Below are 5,544 nucleotides of genomic sequence, written 5' to 3'. Positions count from 1 at the left end.
CTATCATAAGTGCTTAAATGTTCCTCCTGTGCCTCTGTGACTGTCCAAAGTCCCTGTTTCAAGTTCAGCTTTCTTTGAAAAGCCCTTGAGCTTTAATATCACCATCATGCCTCATTAAAACTCCTATTCACTGGGTGCAGAAGACTGCTCATTACTGAAAGTAATTTGATTAATATATAAATACTGCAAAATGTAAGCATGTTTTCCTTTCATTATATGTTCTTTGTCCACACTATTTTTATGGCTGCAGAATATTCAATCATATGAGCCTGTTACACTTTAATCAATGCCAAATTATTTAGATTGTAACTAAATTTTTTTATTACACACAATGCTGTAATAAAAACATCATAGTTAAAATTTTGCTCACATCTTGAATTGCTTTCTTAGACATATTCTTAAAACTGGACTTACTGGGACAAGGTTTTTGAGAAATTCTGGATAGCTATTGCAAATTGCCTCCCAGGAAGTTAGTAACCGATTTATCCTATCATCAGTAGAATATCAGAGCATTTAAGTCCATACATAGAGAGGTACACAGTTATGTGCAATGACATCATTGCATATATCTTCCTCTATAGACTTGAATTGTAGACTGAGTTGTTAAGATTATCACTGGGTTTTGAGTTTATGTGAAATTTTTATTATTCCTTATGTGTAATTTGTAGTATTTTTTACATTGAACATTAAAAGAAAAGAGGAGTACTGTTAATTGAAACAAATAAATAAGATTTGTTACATTACCACAGTTCTACGCTTAACACAATTCAAAGATAAATGACACTCTATAAAAATATTTGCAACATCTCAAACAGTGAGTTTATATCCTATACATAAAATATAAATCAGTAAAATGGAGAGTGTTTTTGATAGAATAATCCTGTCATTGGCCTACTCTGTGCTTTGCCCCACCACTCCCTCACTTATAACCCCAAACACACCCACACACACGCACGCACACACACACATGCACCCTTTCCCTCTTGCCCTACCCACATCCACCATCACCTACAATCTGGTATCCACCCACATTCACACGTACAACCTGCCCTCAGTACTCATTCTTCTTATACTTCTGCATTCCCACACCAAGCCTTGCCCTCACACATCCATACCAACCTTTATCTATAGTCCCACACACGTGCGTGCACACACAGACACCTCTGCCCTACCCACCCTAACCTTCCCCCTTCTACAATCCTGCATATACTCACATGCACACCTTCACCCATACATACCCACTCTCACTTACAAACCTATATCCACGCATATTCATACCTGACCACAACTACCTACCCAGAGATTTGATGCCACACTTTAGAAAGGTTCATAAACCCTACTTTAAAAACCCATCATGATTTAGGCTGGAATTAGTAAACTACTCTTTGATTTTACACATAAAGTTTCAAAAGGCTAAGTAATTGAACAAGGTCACGCTGCTAGCAGTTTCCAAGAGTCCTAAAAAGAACACAGGTATCTGAAGCTCTGTCCAATGTTCTGTCATTCACATCACAGCTGTCTACAAACATCTATTTGAAACAACCTTAACTCTTCTCTCAATATAAAATCGAGGTGAAATACCAAATTGAGGCAGATGGGTCCTGTTATTGCCAAAGTGATAGATTTCCTGGCAACCATTCCACCCAGAAGATATTTTTTTCCCAGAGATAATAATCCCATCCACCTTGCTGGTGGTTAACTTAATAATACGCGTGACAATCAACAAACAGATTGAAAAGGCAACCTACTCAGAATGGGAGAAAATATGAAACCATGTACCAGAGAAGAAAGTAATATCCAGAATATATAAAGAATTCCTACAACTTGATAACAAAAACACCCCAATCTAAAAATGGACACAGAACTTAAATAGACATTTCTCCAACAAAGATGTCCACCACACATGTGAAAAGATGCTCAACATCACTAATCATCAAGGGAAAGGCGAATCAAAACCACAATAGCACAATGAGATATCATTTCAGACCCTGTACACTGTTAGGACGGCTACTTTCAAAAAAGAAAATAAGTGTTGGTGAGGAAACACCTGCACACTGTTGATGGGATTATAAAATGGGCAGCCACTATGGAAAATAGTAGGGAGGTTCCTAAAAAACTGAAATTAGAATTCCCATATGATCCAATCGTCTCCTACTGCATATATCCAAAAGAATTGAAAGCAGGATCTTGAAAAGATATCTGCTCTCCTATGTTCATGCAGCATTGTTCACAACAGCCAAGATGTAGAGGTGATTCAAATGCCCATCAGTGAATGAATAGATAAAGAAATGTGGTATATACATGCAATGGAATCTTAGCCTAAAAAAGAAAGAATTCCTGTCATATGCTACAGCATGGATGAACCTTGAGGACCTTATGGTAAGTGAAATGAGACAGTCACAAAAAATGAGTACTGGATGATCCTACTTATGTGAGGTATCTGAAGTAATCAAACTCATGGAAATAAAAGTAGAATAGTGGTTACCAAGGGCTGGGGGAGGGGAAAACACCATGTTGTTCAATGGGTACAGAGTTTCAGTCATGCATGCTGAAAACATTCTAGAGATCTGTTGTACAACAATGTGCATATCATTAACATTACTCAACTGTACACTAAAAAATGTTAAGAGGGCCAGGCACGGTGGCTCACCCCTGTAATCCCAGCACTTTGGGAGGCCAAGGCAGGAGGATCGCTTCAGCCCAGGAGTTGGAGACCAGTCTGGGCAACACAGCAAGACTTCATTTCTACTAAAAATAAAATAAGTAAATAAAAAATAGCCAAGCATGGTGGCAAATGCCTGTAGTTCCAGCTACTTGAGAGGCTAAGTTGGGAGGATCCCTTGAGCCCAGTAGTTCAGGTTACCGTGAGCTATGATCTTTCCACTGCACTTCAGCCTGGGCAACAGAGCAAGACTCTGTCTCAGAAAAAAAAAAAAAAATGTTAAGAAGATAAAGTTATGTTATGTGTTTTTACCACATTAAATAACAATAACAAAAAAGAATGAGCATCTGGCCTAATTCTGACCAGTAAAATTGGAAGGGAGGTCAGTTGGGGGCTAGGAAATCATTGCTTGCTCTTAAGAAAGTGATTTTAGAAATGATTGTCTGGAACTGTTACATCTCTTTTCCTACCAGTCCGAGGATGAACACACAAGAGACTCACAGGAACAAACCAGACTACTGACTTGCTGCACCGAAGCTGCAATACTTCTGAGAAGTAGATCTCTTTATTAATCTCGCTGAGTGTTTTGTTACCTGCAGCACAGAAACACTTTCCCTGAAAAACAAATAAAACTCTTAAAGCATAATTCTTATTCTTTAGGTATTCTGGTAAGTGATCTGAATGATATGTCTATTTTAAAAAATAAACCTACATTAGACCTAGGATTAATTTATGAATTGTGGTTACTTATTTTCAAGTGGGGGACTGTTATTTTAAAAATATAGGGAGAACATTTAAAGTCAGGTTTATTGAGGTATAATTTATATTCAGCAACCTCCCCCCTTTAAATATACAGTTTGATTTTGGCAAATGCATACTTCTTTATGGATAAGTCTTTATGTTCATTCGGCAAGTAAATAATTATGAAGAAACTATCGTTAACTGCAGTTTTAATTTAAGAAAAGTTCTCTCCAAATGGGGTAAACTCTTTTAAAATGGGTGGCACCACTTTAATTTTTAAAGGAGCCGTGAAGCCATCTGTAGGCATAGAGATAAGAGTTCTATTTAGATCAGTATTTTTTGTTTTTTGGAGACAGAGTCTCGCTCTGTTGCCCAAGGTGGAGTGCAGTGGCTGAGATTATAGGCACCAGCCAGCATGCCTGGGTAATTTTTGTATTTGTAGTAGAGACAGGAAAACAAATACATATGTACATGACATACCTTGTTCACTGAACACTGAACATACCTGTTGAATTCCACATTAGAATTGAAAAAGATTCAACAACAACAAAATTTTTAAGTGTTCTACAGATAGCTGAAAATTTTAAAATATGGGTTTAAGTAACTTTTTCATTAAACAAGGCATATAAAACTAAACTATAAAAATTTGGAACTAGGCTGGGCATGGTGGCTCACGCTTGTAATCCCAGCAATTTAGGAAGTCAATGTGGGCAGATAACCTGAAGTCAGGAGTTCGAGACCAGCCTGGCCAACATGGTGAAACCCCGTCTTTACTAAATATACAAAAATTAACCAGGTGTGGTGGCGGGCACCTGCCATCCCAGCTACTTGGAAGGCTGAGGCAGCGAGAATTGCGTGAACCTGGGAGGCAGAAGTTGCAGTGAGCCGAGATCGCACCACTGTACTCTAGCCTGGGTTACAGAGTGAGACTCTGTCTTGAAAAAAAAAAAATTAGAAATAAGATAATGAAAGTAGTACATTATTATGCATCCAAAGTAGTGTTCAGTGGAAAATTTACATTTTTCTTTTCTTTTCTTTCTATTTTTTTTGAGATGGAGTTTCGCTTGTCACCCAAGCTGGACTGCAAAGGTACAATCTTGGCTAACTGCAAACTCCTCCTCTCAGGTTCAAGCAATTCTCCTGCCTCAGCCTCCCGGGTAGGGTAGCTGGGATTATAGGCACGTGCCACCATGCCCAGTTAATTTTTGTATTTTTAGTAGAGAAAGGATTTCACCATATTGGCCAGACTGGTCACGAACTCCTGACCTCAGGTGATCCACCTGCGTTGGCCTCCCAAAGTGCTGGAATTTCAGGCATAAGCCACCATGCCCAGCCTACATTTTTCTTAAATGTTTGCTTTAGAAAAGAAAGATTGAGTATAAATGAGCAAAGAAGCTGGAGAAATAAACAACATAATAAACTCAAATAAACTAGAATGAAGGAATTTAAGAAATAAATATTGAAGAAAAATAAAACAAAAAAAAAACCAATTTGAGCTTATTAACAAAATTCAAAGCTAGTTCTTTAAGATGTCTAATACTACAGAAATGTCTTTGGCCTGATGTATGGAGAAGAGAGCAAAAGGAACAAAGAAAGGATACAGTAAATTTGAAAGTGTGTTTTAATACAATACAATCTATGGTAGAATGCATAATTGTTCACAATACTTTGCATATCCCTATATTCATCTCCTTTGTTATGTAAATTCGAAGTTTCTCCTGGTAATGGTAAAATATATCCAGCTTCATTCATGATATTGTGCTGGACAATTGATCCAAAAAGGATCTGACATTTTCAGATGTGGAACCAAGACCAGCCAAGCCCAGACAAGCCCAGCACAGATCCGCCAATGCCCAACTGTCTTGCAGATGTATAAACTGGATTAAATGTTGCTTTACATTTAGTTTGGGGTGGTTTACTACACAGCATTATTGCGGCTACGCTGACTAGCACACTATGTTACCAATACATTGGAAAAAACAGAATATACACATAATTTTTCTAGAAAAATATTCTGGCAAAATAGACCCAAGACGAAGTAGAAAATCTGAACAAAGAAGTTAACACAAAAGAAAAATTAATGATATTGCCAAGTTCTGCCACTACCAAATGATATGTTCTACTATGTCTTCAAAAAGACA

This window comes from Theropithecus gelada, chromosome 3, assembly GCF_003255815.1.
Source record: "Theropithecus gelada isolate Dixy chromosome 3, Tgel_1.0, whole genome shotgun sequence".
Taxonomy (NCBI): Eukaryota; Metazoa; Chordata; class Mammalia; order Primates; family Cercopithecidae; genus Theropithecus; species Theropithecus gelada.
The sequence above is the reverse complement of the archived record's forward strand: the minus strand, read 5'-3'. Positions refer to the sequence as shown.